Genomic DNA, 13,861 nt, shown 5'->3' with positions numbered 1-13,861 from the left:
TCACCCATGGTGTGCCTTTATCGGCACTTCGGTTTTTGTTTTTGACTTGACTTGGATTGCTTGATACTTTGGTTTTGGTTTTCACCTGGCTTGGATTTCTGGATACTCTGATTTTGGTTTTGATTTTGGTTTGGTGCAAACTGCAAAAGTGTGTGTGTGTCCTTTTTACCCGTTCTTTGTTTGTGGTGTGAGTGTGGTGTGAGTGTGGTGTTTTGTCTCGAAGAGGCATAGATCAGGCACAAATAAGCCCACCTACTAGGAAGTACGTTGAAAAATTTCAAAAAAGAATTTAAGGGAGACTATGGAGTACTGTGACACCAGGAAAACTTAAAACTTTCTGTAAGACAGACTGGCCAGCATTAGAGGTAGGTTGGCCATTAGAAGGGAGCCTGGACAGGTCCCTTGTTTCAAAGGTATGGCACAAGGTAACCTGTAAGCCAGGGAACCCAGACCAGTTCCCGTACATAGACACTTGGTTACAGCTGGTTTTAGACCCCCCGGCCCCCAACACACAGTAGTTGAGAGAACAGCAGCATAAGTGGCTGGCAGAGGCAAGGAAAGACCAACAGAGAGAGAGAAAGGAAAGAGACAGAGAGGAAAAGAGGCAAAGAGAGAGAGGAAGAGACAAAGAGAGAGTCGAGGAGAGAGAGAGAGAAAGAAAGGCGAGAGAGAGGAAGAGACAGAGGCAAAAGGAAAGTCAAAGAGAGAGAGACAAAGTCAAAGAGAGAAAGAAAGAGAGAAAGAGAGAGACATACAAGTAGTTAAGAAAAAAAAAAGTGTACCCTGTTCCTTTAAAAGCCAAGGTAAATTTAAAACCTATAATTGATAATTGAAGGTATTCTCCGTAACCCTGTAACACTCCAATACCACTTTGTTGTCAGTGTAAACAAGGGCGTATCTGGAAAGCACTGAGGGCTTCCTATCAAAAATCCTTAACCCAGTAATCCTTGGATGGACCAAATGCATTCAATCTGTAGCGGCAACTGCTTTGCTAACAAAAAAGAAAAGTAAAAAAAGTAACTTTTAGAGGAAACCTCATTGTGAGCACACCTCACCAGTTCAGAAGTATCCTAAGGAAAAAAAAAGGGGGGGCGGAATTTATATAAAAAGAATATTATATGGTAAATTCTTGTCCTGAAATAAATTAACTGGTTGTTTAAAGAAAGAAATATTTGTAATAAGTCAGAAATTTGAGGCATGTCGAAGAATTGTCTGCGAAAGTCATGAAAGAGAAAAGTGTTATAAAAAAGAATTTATTCAAAAAATGTTGTATAATTTAAAAGTAACTAGGCCTCCTGAATGTAAAACTATTGGAAAAAAAAAAAAAAACAGTTTCTGTGCAAGGTGTATCAGAAAAGTAAAATATACCTTTAGTAAAAGGATTATAAGGAGGCATAAGAATGCACATTTTTACCTATATTAAAAAGTTTTTAAAAAATTATTGTTTTGAAGGTTTAAGCAAGTTTTAAAACATTAATTGTAAAGAAAATTCTGTGTGTAAACATATTAGCTAAAGTTAAAGAAGTATCATCCAGTTTTTCTGTGAACTGGACATTAAAGTAAGAGCATAACAGGTTTTTCTTAAAGCACCAACCTGCTCTTTCACAAAAATTATAAAAGGTTAAAAAGAGTCTATAAAATCTTACCTTATGGTCAAACATTAAAAATTAGATAAATATGTCTACAAGGTTTTATTAAAATTAGGTTTAACGTTAATAACACACTAATATAAAGACAAAATTTAGCTTATCTTGTATAAAAATCATACGAGAAGCATTGTTAAATGTAAAATGGTATTTGGCTTTCTTTGGTTTAAAAACTAATAAAAATAGATGCTAAAGGACATTTCTCAGTTAAAAGGCACTAAGGACTATAAAGTCCACTGCCAAGGTCCCCACATATAAAACGAAAGGTCAATTTCTTAAAAATTATATACTTGGTTTATCTTCCACTTTCCTTTCTCTCAAAAACTAAAAGTCTTTTAGTACATGTAACACCCCTAGAATTTCCGGTAAACCAGCACCAGCCTGAAGATCACGTTCTCATCAAAGGGTGGAAAGAAGAAAAACTTGAGCCAACCTAGGAAGGACCCCACCTTGTGCTGCTAACCACCAAGACTGCTGTTTGTACAGCAAAAAAAAAAAAAAAAAAAAGGATGAACTCATCACACCCAAGTCAAGAAAGTGCCACCTCCTCCAGAGTTGTGGGCCATAGTCCCAGGGGAAAACCCTACCAAACAAAAGCTAAGAAAAATTTAACTCTTTTCCTCTATTCTATTACTCTTTCTTCGTTCCTCGTTCTATTGCTGACCATCTAGTTATTAACATAACCAAGTCAATTTTGCCTCAAACTATTGCATTTAATGCATGCCTTGTTATACCCTGTGGGGACTTGCCAAGTCAAAGACAGCTTTCTTCTTCAGAAAAGTACTTTTATCCCTCCTGACTCTCCTCAGACTGGACATTAGTAAACTAGGACCATTTAATCCCGGGAGATTTCGATAAAGACCCCAGTGCCAACCAGGAGTCTTGCCCCCCCGATGTGGAGCTTTCATGTCATAGTTGGACCAACGTTCTGTGGAGCACTACAGAGCAAGGATGGACTGCCCCAACCAGTTTTTGTAATTTGCTAAAACCATACATTCATTTTACTAGAGGATCATAGCAGTTAAAGACTTAAAACAAACTTTAGCAATTAAGACAGGATACCAAGATGCAACTGCCTGGTTAAAATAGATGAACTATTCCATCTTCATGTTAAAAAAAAAGCAATTGTTATGCTTGTGCACATGGCAGGCCAGAGGCCCAGACTGTCCCCTTTCCACTAAGGTGGTCCTCTGTCGACCAGGTGTGGGCTGCATGGTAGCTCTTTTCCAGGATTCTACAGCGTGGAATAATAAGTCATGCCAAGCTCTCTCTGTTATATCCCAAAGTCAGGCACCCTGCAGGTCAGCCCCCGAGGGCCATCCAGCTTCCGTCCCCCAACACTAAGTTCACTTAGTGTTTCTCACGACAGGGAGGAAACAGCATTCCTTGGAGACCTAAAGGGATGCAGTGAGCTTAAGAATTTTCAAGAGCTTATCAATCAGTCAGCCCTTGTTCATCCCCGAGCGGATGTGTGGTGGTGTTGTGGTGGACCTTTACTGGGCACTCTGCCGAATAACTGGAGGGGCACTTGTACTTTAGTCCAGTTGACTATCCCTTTCACCCTGGCATTTAATCAACCAGAAGGAAAAAAAAATAAGACATCGTAAAGCAAGAGAAGCCTCTTATGGGTCTTTCAACTCTCATGTCTATTTAGACACAACTGGAGTCTCACGAGGAATACCAGATCAATTTAAAGCTTGAAATCAATTAGCTGCAGGATTTGAGTCAATATTTTAGTAGGTGACAGTTAATAAAAATGTAGATTATATAAACTACATCTATTACAACCAACAGCAATGAGCTTTTCATGAGTTTAAAAAAACTCATGTCGGCCCCAGCCCTGGGGCTACCTGACCTGACAAAACTCTTTATACTCTGTGTGTCAGAGAAAAAATGGCAGTTGGAGTTTTAACCCAGACTATGGGGCCCTGGCCAAGGCCAGTGGCCTATCTCTCAAAACAACTAGACAGGGTTTCCAAAGGCTGGCCCCCAGATCTAAGGGCCCTAGCAGCAACAGCCCTGTTAGCACAAGCAGCAGATAAACTAACCCTTAGGCAAAACCTGAATATAAAGGCCCCCCTGCTGTGGTAACTTTAATGACTACCAAAGGACATCATTGGTTAACAAATGCTAGATTAACCAAGTACCAAAGCTTAAAATCCCCACATAACCATTGAAGTCTGCAACACCCTAAACCCCACCACCTTGCTCTCGGTATCAGAGAGCCCAGTTGAACATAACTGTGTAGAGGCATTAGACTCAGTTAGACTCTAGCAGGCCCAACCTCTGAGACCATCCTTAAACATCAGTAGACTGCGAGCGGTACCTGGACAGGAGCAGCTTCGCCAACCCCTGCAAAGTGACTCTGAAGAAGACAACAAGCCCTGCTCCAGTCGCACCTGGAAGCTGACTGGTCCACGCACGGCTGAAGCATGAGAAAACTCATCGCGGGACTCGTTTTCCTTAAAATTTGGACTTTTACAGTAAGGACTTCAACTGAGCTTCCTCAGACTGAGGGCTGTTCCCAGTGTATACATCAAGTCACTGAGGTAGGACAAAAGGTTGCTACAGTCCTGTTATTTTATGGTTATTATAAGTGTACTGGAACTCTAAAAAGAATTTGTTTGTATAATGTTATTCTATATAAGGTATGTAGCCCAGGAAATGACCAACCTGATGTGTGTTATGACTCATCTGAGCCTCCCATGACCACAGTTTTTAAAATAAGATTAAAGACTGAGGACTGGTGGGGGCTTATAAACAATACGAGTAAAGTGTTAGCCAAAACAGAAGAAAAAGGGGTGCCCAAACAAGTCACCTTAAAATTTGATGCCTGTGCTGTCATTAATAGTAATAAGTTAGGAATAAGGTGTGGTTCTCTTAATTAGAAAAGAGGCTATATGGCAGAAAATAAGTACATCCGTCATAAATTAGGACTGTGTGGAAATAAATGTAAATTCTGGTCTTGTGTCATTTAGGTCACTTGGATTAAAAAAAATGAAAAGGATCTAGTCCACCTTCAGAAAGGAAAAAATGGCCCTTCCTGTACTAAAGGGCAATGTAACCCCTTAGAGCTAGTAATAACCAATCCCCTTGATACTCACTGGAAAAAAGACGAGCGTGTGACCTTAGGAATCGACGGGGCTGGACTGGATCCTTGAGTAAATATCTTGGTTCGAGGAGAAGTTTACAAACGCTCTCCTGAGCCAGTGTTTCAAACTTTCTATGATGAACTAAATGTGCCAGTACCAGAAATTCCAGGAAAAACAAGAAATTTGTTTTTGCAATTAGCCAAGCATGTAGCCCAGTCTCTCAATGTCACTTCATGTTATGTATGTGGAGGAACTGTAATAGGAAATCAATGGCCATAGGAAGCCCAAGAATTAGTACCTACAGACTCAGTTCCTGATGAATTCCCGGCTCAAAAGAATCACCCTGATAATTTCTAGGTCCTAAAAGCCTCAATTATTGGACAATATTGCATAGCTAAAGAAGGAAAAGAATTCACTTACCCTGTCGGACAACTTAGTTGTCTGAGACAGAAACTGTATAATGGTATGACAAAAACAGTCACTTGGTGGAGTTCAAATCACACAGAAAGAAATCCGTTTAGTAAATTCCCAAAGTTGCAAACCGTGTGGACCTACCCAGAGTCCCACTGGGACTGGACAGCCCCCACTGTATTATACTGGATATGTGGGCATAGAGCTTATGCCAGATTACCTGACCAGTAGGCAGGTAGTTGTGTTATTAGCACTATTAAACCGTCTTTCTTCCTACTGCCCACAAAAACAGGCGAACTCATGGGCTTCCCTGTCTATGCTTCCTGCGAAAAGAGAAGCATAGCTATAGGAAATTGAAAAAATGATAAATGGCCCCCTGAGAGAATCATACAATATTATAGGCCTGCTACTTAGGACAAGACAGCTCGTGAGGATACCGGACCCCCATTTACGTGATCAACTGAATCATATGGTTACAAGCTGTCTTAAAAATAATCACTAGTAAAACCGGCAGAGCCTTGACTATTCTGGCCTGGCAAGAAACTCAGATGAGAAATGCTATCTATCAACATAGATCAGCTCTCGACTACAGCTGAAGGAGAGGTCTGCAGGAAATTTAACCTTACTAATTGCTGCCTACAGATAGATAATCAAGGGTAAGTAGTTGAAGACATAGTTAGAGATATGACAAAACTGGCACATGTGCCCATGCAAGTGTGGCATAGATTTGATCCTGGGGCCATGTTTGGAAAATGGTTCCCAGAGCTAGGAGGATTTAAAACTCTTATAATAAGAGTTATAATAGTAATAGGAACCTGCTTACTGCTCCCTTGTTTGCTACCTTTACTTCTTCAAATGATAAAAAGCTTCATCGCTACCTTATTTCACCAAAATGCTTCAGCACAAGTGTACTATATGAATCACTATCGATCTGTCTTGCAAGAAGTCATGGGAAGTAAAAATGAAAGTGAGAACTCCCACTATTGAGTGAGATTCTCAAAGGGGGGGAATAAGTGAGGAGACCACCCCTCATATTGTCTTATGCCCAATTTCTGCCTCCAAAGAAAGAAAAAGTAAGAACTAAAAGACAGAAATGAAATCCACAAGCAGGCAGCCCGGCACCACACCCTGGGCCTGGTAGTTAAAGATCGACCCCTGACCTAATTGGTTATGTTGTCTATAGATTACAGACATTGTATAGAAAAGCACTGTGAAAATCCCTATCCTGTTTTGTTCCGATGTAATTACCGGTGCATGCAGCCCCCAGACACGTACCCCCGACTTGCTCAATCAATCATGCCCCTCTCACACGCACCCCCTTAGAGTTGTGAGCCCTTAAAAGGGACAGGAATTGCTCACTCGGGGAGCTCAGCTCTTGAGACAGGAGTCTTGCCGATGCCCCCAGCTGAATAAACCCCTTCCTTCTTTAACTCGGAGTTTGAGGAGTTTTGTCTGTGGCTCATCCTGCTCCAGCATAAGCTGCCAAGCCCGGCCATAAAACATGTTTTAAATTAGAAGATGTTCTTTGCACTTTTGTTTTTCTGGAGGAATGTCATGGTACACAGAGCAAAGACCTAACTTAAGGAGGCCTTGGAGCCTGTCAAGCATACAATGATTCAGGTCTGTACCGGGCTGTGGCACTGCCTTCTTTACTCCCCTCCACCCTGGGCAGAGGCAGAGGGCAGGAGAATCTGGTGAGCTGAGGCCACATGTCCACCTGGCGTGGCTGGTGTGGTCCACACAGCTGGAATGATAAAAGCACTGCACTCATCCGTGCCAGGCCCGGTGCTACTCATGCTTCTCCTTCACTCTTCACCACATTCCCAGGACTGAAGCATTGGTTTATTCCCATTTTCCAAAAAAGGAAACTGAGGCTCTTAGTGTTTAAGCCTCAAGCCTCAGGCCACCATGAATACTTCTCATCTGCAAAAGAGAACACCCAAATGTGCCCACCCACCCTACAGATTCTTGGAGGTCTGGCTCACTTATCTCCAAGAAAGCCCCCTCTGGAGCATCCAGAAGCCACGAGATGGTAACAGTGCTTCCTCTGCAGGGGCTCTGATCGACCTTGGGTCTGCAAGGGGTAGCAGTCAGGGGTCACCTGAGCCTAGCTCAGTGGGTGTGCTCCTCACACTGCATGACCGCATGCTGTGGGTGGGCCTGTGCACATGTGTGTTTGTGCACAGAGAGGAAACGAGTGTAGGCGGGGATCAAGGTCATTTTTACAAACAGAAAAGCTGCAGCATCTCCATAACTCAGCTTGTGGGCTAGACACTCACCACAGAAAAAAGGAAGCCAGACCAAAACTGAACCAATGGACCACTGGACCACTGCAAGCCCGCCCCAGCAGGGAGCCAGTGCAGGACCCCTGTGAGAAATGGGAACTCTCTGTACTATCTTTACAGCTTTTCTATAAATCTAAAACTCTTCAAAAATAAAGCATTTATTAACGACAATGACAACAAAAGCATTGACTAAGCTCCGTGAACTGAGAATTTTGTTCTTTACCAAACGGGGATTTCTAACACATCTTTTCAAGTGGTTTGGCAGCATCTTGGAGCTTCCCATTGCTAACAGCGTGCTAATGACAACTGCCCTTAAAGGAGGCCTCCTGCAGAGCGCCCGCTGCCCATTGACCCTCCTCCAGCTGTCTGTGAGATAAGAGTAGTGATAACATAGCTGCTCTTGGAGGAGCATTGTGTGACGGCCAAGGCCCAGAGGCCCCGAAGAGGAGGCACTGTTACCTTCTCTAATTTACAGATGAGGAGACCCAGGCTCTAGAGGGTAAGAAAATGCCAGAGCTGGACCTACAGTTCTGCCTGATTCCAAAGTTCAAATCTTAACCACGGCTAAAGAAATAAAGTGGTATATATACATATATACGTATACACACACACACATACATATATGTGTATATATATATATACACACACATATACATGCATACATATATATATATATTTTTTTTTTTTTTTAATTGAGACACGGTCTCACTCTGTTGCTCAGGCTGGAGTGCAATGGTGTAATCATAGTTCACTGCAGCCTCAAACTCCTATACTCAAGCAATCCTCCCACTTCAGCCTCCTGAATAATTATGATCACAGGCACACACCACCATGCCCAGCTAACTTTTTATTTTATTTTATTTTTGCAGAGACAGGTTCTCGTTATGTTGCCCAGGCTGGTCTCAAACTCGTGAGCTCAAGCAGTCCTCCTGCCTTGGCCTCCCAGAGTGCTGGGATTACAGGTGTGAGCCACCATGCCTGGCCTCATATATTTTATAAATATGAAGGCTCTCTGTACCTCATCCCAAAGGGTATGGTTTATTACCATGTCTCAGGATTTTACACACTCAGGAAACCCACATACTTCGAGTTCTAGGAACCAAACCCATAGGCCAGAGTATGGTTGCCCTCCAAAAAGTACTGTGTGCAGTCTTTGTTGTGAAGTGCCTTCTCAGGGTGGCCCCAAGGTTTTCCCAGACTCTTCCGTATTGGTGAGGTTCTGTGTGTCTCCAGGGCTGTCAAAGCCCTCATGCCTCAGCCATCCGTGTAAGGGCAGGAGGACAGGCACAGACAGGTAGACGCTGACTCCCTTTCTACCTAGGTCACATGGCACATGGCAGGGCAGAGACAGGACCACTTCCAGACCAGGGCTGTGGTCACCAGGGAAGGCCATTAAACCACTGCATTATGTAACATTCTCTAGAAGCCACCTGGGCCAGGAGGCCAGGGCAACTTAGGTTTAGGGCCAGGTTAACTGCCATGGCTTTTGGGGAGAGAAAGTGGCCCAAAATAAATAGATACAGGAATTTAATACAAATATGACAGCACACACTTGAATATGATTTTAACAGCCTTGTAGGTTCTGACAACTCAGATGAACCTGGCTTTTCATGAAATCAGCGCTAACCAAAGCCGGCATGTATAGCAATGGGAGCCCTTTCCTTCATCCCAACCTAGATCATTCCCTAATCCCTTTTCTATCACATCCCACTCAGAACTCAGCTCTCAAGAAGCTCAGTTTCATGATGACCTTGAATTTAATCTACCTTCCCTCGGTGCTTTAAGAGTATTTTTTCTACACTAGATTGATTTAGAACACCTTGTTTGTTTCTTTGCAAGCATTCTTGAGCCTTTCTCAGATGTCTATGTCAAGGCTTTACCTAAACTAATTGTATTGGGCCATAGCTGTGCACAGGGTAACCAAGAATTCTGGTCTCCCTGGGACCATCCCAGGTTTCAAGTCTGGGCAAACCTCTCAGCCCCAGAAAACAAGGAGGGTTGGTCAGCTTGGCTATGAAGCTCCTCTTCAGAAGCCCTTCCAGCTGGTCATAGCTAGAGCAGTATTGTCAGTAAGTGGTGTAGACCCTCACATGTGGTCCTTGGAGAGCAACAAGGTGTCCCCTGGGAGCTTATTAGACAGGCAGACTCTTAGGCCCCACCCGGCCCTGCTCATCAGAATCTGCTCTTCAGCACAGTCCCTTGGGGTTCCTATGCTTGTCACAGGGGAGAACAGCTGTGCTGGGGGGGAGACTTCCTGCTGAGAAACACAGTGTGGATGACATCTGCTTTTGAGGCACACTTCCAGGGGAGTCCCCCATTTGAACTTAGCCCAAAGCTTTTGGGAAGCCAGTAAAGCACTAGACTAGACCAATTTGAAACCATCCTAACTGGGGCAGAGATCAGTGATAGTCTCCAACAAGGCTCAGGAGGGCTGCAGGCATGTAGGTCACCCAGCAGAGCCCCCACACTGGCCTTTTCTCTCTGAGAATGCAAGGGAAAGAGAGAGTTAGAGGAATGGCCTCATATCTGCTCTAATTATACATACATATGTGTGTGTGTGTGTGTATCTCTCTCTATATATATACACATTATATATATATATACACATTTTATATATATATATATATTTTTTTTTTTTTGAGACAAGATCTCAGTGTTGCCTAGGCTGGAGTGCTGTGGAGCAATCACAGCTCACTGCAGCCTTGACCTCCAGGCTCAAGCAATCCTCCCACCTCAGCCTCTCCCACCTCAGCCTCTCCAGTAGCTGGGACTACAGGCACTCGTTGCTAGGCCTGGCTAATTCGCTTTTATTTTTAGTAGAGACGGGGTCTCACCATGTTGCCCAGACTGGTCTCAAGCTCCAGAGCTCAAGTGATCCTCCTGCCTCAGCCTCCCAGAGTGCTGGGATTACAGGCGTAAGCCATTGCCACGGGCCTCTAATTTACATATAATGACAAATGATTCACAGGTGTTGGCACCTTAACTATTGTTAGCTAGAAGTTATTTTTGACACCTGGTCTCTGATCTTAATACCCTGCAGTTCTCAAGTTGGGTGTTGATCAGAAGCTCTATAGAGCTTGTTGTTGTTGTTTTAAAATGCCTGGGGCACACCTCGTACTTCCTGATTCAGGGTCTGTGGTGAGGGTCCAGGTTTCTGTAATTTGGGGATGTCTCCGGGTGGTTCTGAGGGGCACGCAGGGACAAGGCCACCAGGAGAGGATCCTGCGCCGCGTTCAGCCCTGGCCTCTCGCTGCCATGCTGCCTGTAACCAGGTGGGGGCGCCCTCTCCCTCCTGGAGCTGAAGGGACAGCCCCGCCGCTCACCTACCTGGGCCCGCACGCTCTTTTTTGCAGGGGGAGGGAAGTGTGGATTATGAGTCTGGACTCCGGAGAACTCAAACCCTCAGGAAGCCTAGAGACTGCGCAGCGTCCGAATATAGAAATATTGACCCCGTTACTGAAACAGTAACAGCGGACTGCAGCTTTTCATGGACAGAGATGTTCCCGAAGGTGCCACGGGGCCTGTTGGCCCAGGCCTGGGAGTGCTTTCTCCGAGCCCTTCACTCTGCACTTCGGTTTCTGCCCCCGCCCCCCGCCCGCTATAACTTGACTTTGAGAAGAGCTCAGGTGAGGTGAAGGCTCAGTGCAGGACTGTGGGACTTTTTCTCATAAAGTGTCATGAAAGCTCCTCCTAGGAGCCTTTGTGGACACAGCCTCCCCTACGGTGCCCTTGGGGCTTTAGAGGCGAGCTTCCAGGCGCCGGGCGACCCGCACTCCCTTCCCTCTAGGCCAGGTGGGACTGAAGGCGCTGCGGCTGAGGAGCTGCCTGGGCAGCACAGAGCGGGGCACAGCGAGAGAGAGGGCAGGCAGGGGGCCTGGCTCCAGCCCCGGCTTCCTAGGAAGTTGTGACCCTACGGCCCTCTTGGGACTCAGCTGTCCTTTCCATGTAGGGTGGGTTGGTGCAGGTGATCTCCGCCTTGTGCTCTGGCTTTAGCAAGCCATGATTCCCCGAGTGCTTTCATGTGGACAAGGGTCCCTGTCTGCTAATGCCCCGGCGGAGAACACACGCAGGGCACACGCGTGCAAACAGACTTAGGACCCAGGTTCTGAGGAGTACGTTCCGGAAGGCTCATCTGCCCTTCTTCCCTGCTGGAGGCACAGGCCACTCCCACCCCAGCAATGGTCCCAACACTGGGGACTCTCACCCATCAATGTCCTTGATGTGCCCGGCACTCTGCAAACTCTTTGCACATGAATCTCACTCCACCCTTCCCACAACTCCATGAGGAAGTATCACTATCCCCATTTTGTTTTAGTTTTAGAAGACAATTTTTATGTCAGTTTAAGCTATCAAATGTACCAGGTCTGCTGAAATGTATAATTTTTGCCTTTTTCCCTGTTGGACTAAAATAGGGCCAATTGTGCCACCATTTGGCTTATAAAGTACCAAGCATTTTTCCATTAAGAATGAACAGATCACCGGGTGTGGTGGCTCGTGACTGTAATCCCAGCACTTTGGGAGGCAGAGGTGGGCGGATCACAAGGTCAGTTCGAGACCAGCCTGGCCAATATGGTGAAGCCCTGTCTCTACTAAAAATACAAAAATTTGCCGGGCATGGTGGCATTCACCAGTAGTCCCAGCTACTCGGGAGGTTGAGGCAGAAGAATTGCTTGAACCTGGAAGGCAGAGATTGCAGTGAGCCGAGATCGTGCCACTGCACTCCAGCCTGGGCGACAGAGCAAGACCCTGTCTCAATAAGAAAGAAAGAAAGAAAGAAAGAAAGAAAGAAAGAAAGAAAGAAAGAAAGAAAGAAAGAAAGAAAAGAAAGAAGAAAGAAAGAAACGAGAAAAAAGAAAAGAAAAGAAAAAAAGAACGATCTCCCCAGCACTTTGGGAGGCCCAGGCAGGAGGATCGCTTGACCCCAGGAGTCCGAGACCAATCTGGGCAACATAGTGAGACCCTGTCTCTACAAAGAAAGTTTAAAATTAGCTGGACAGGGTGGCACATGCTTGTGGTCCCAGCTACTCAGGGGAGCTGAGGAAGGAGGATCTCTTGAGCCTAGGAGGTCCAGGCTGCAGTGAGCCAAGATTGCACCACTGCATGGCACTCCAGCCTGAGAGATAGATCGAGACTCTGTCTCAAAAAAAAAAAAAAAAGAATGAACAGATCTTAAGGTGGGACCAAATTGAGATTGGATTTTAAATCATCACCAAGTATTTAACACCTCTTTATCACATAACTGATTACCCTGAGAGGAAACTGAACTGTTCTAGAACATCAGGTACAGGCATGATTCAGTGTGACAGTGCATCCCAAAACAATGAAGCCTAGGGTTTTTTGGTTTGGTTTGGTTTGGTTTGGTTGTTCGGCTGGTTGGTTTTTGTTTTGTTTAGTTTTGTTTTGTGGGATTGGTTGTTTTGTCTGGTTTTGTTTGTCAAAAATTCTGGACATAAATGGCTCAAGATTTTGCTTAAAACTGCTGGAGCATCATCAATATATATAATTTCAAACCGCACCCTCACCTACCCCACCCACCCCTCAGCCTCTGGGAATGGGAGTTGGGTGCTGGATTTTGAGGTCTGTGAAAACTCTTGAACAGTGAGATCTGATGAGCTTTTAGACTGCAGAACACGTGAAGGTGCTGGAGGGTGGGTGCCCAGAGAGGACATGGAAGCCCCACCCCTACCTCACCCTATCCATCTCCCATCTGACTGTTCCTGAGTTGTGTCCTTTATAATAAGCTGGTAAATGTAGTGTTTCTCTGAGATCCGCGGGCCATTGAGTCTGTGGGCCATTCTAGCAAATTACTGAGCCCAAGGGAGGGGGCCATGGGAACCGCTAACTTACAGCTGTTTGGTCAGAAATACCTGAGACCCAGACTTGCCATTGGCAAATGCAATGGGGGCAGTCTGGTGGGACTGAGCCCCGAACGTGTGGGATCTGACAGGAACTGCAGCTTGATAGTGTCAGAATTAAATTGTAGGACACCCAGTTGGTGTTGGAGAATTGGTCACTGGGGGAAATAACCCAGACCTCTGGTGTCAGAAATAACCCAGACCTCTGGTGTCAGTTGTGTGGGTGTAAAGAAACTGTGTTTTTCTCATCTACCCAAGACCTTGTTTTCTGGCTAACTCCTACTTGACCTTCAAAACCCAACTCACAGCTCACCTCCTGGGGATCCTTCCCTGATCCCCAAGGTACGAGGTAGGTGGTGCTCTTACACCTGTTCCCTGAGCACAAGCACACGTACTTACCTCTGTCAAAGCACGGAAGACACTAAATGGCCATGATCAATTTTTTTTTTTCTCTCCGAGTCTTAGAGAGCAAGACTGTGTCTTAGGCAACTTGGGATCCCAACACCTGGAACACAGCTTGGCACATCATAAATGGGTAGTTTTGGTTTGTCAGTTCGATTACCTTGTATAGA

Source organism: Pongo pygmaeus, chromosome 1, assembly GCF_028885625.2.
Source record: "Pongo pygmaeus isolate AG05252 chromosome 1, NHGRI_mPonPyg2-v2.0_pri, whole genome shotgun sequence".
NCBI classification, from domain to species: domain Eukaryota; kingdom Metazoa; phylum Chordata; class Mammalia; order Primates; family Hominidae; genus Pongo; species Pongo pygmaeus.
Note: the sequence above shows the minus strand (reverse complement) of the source record.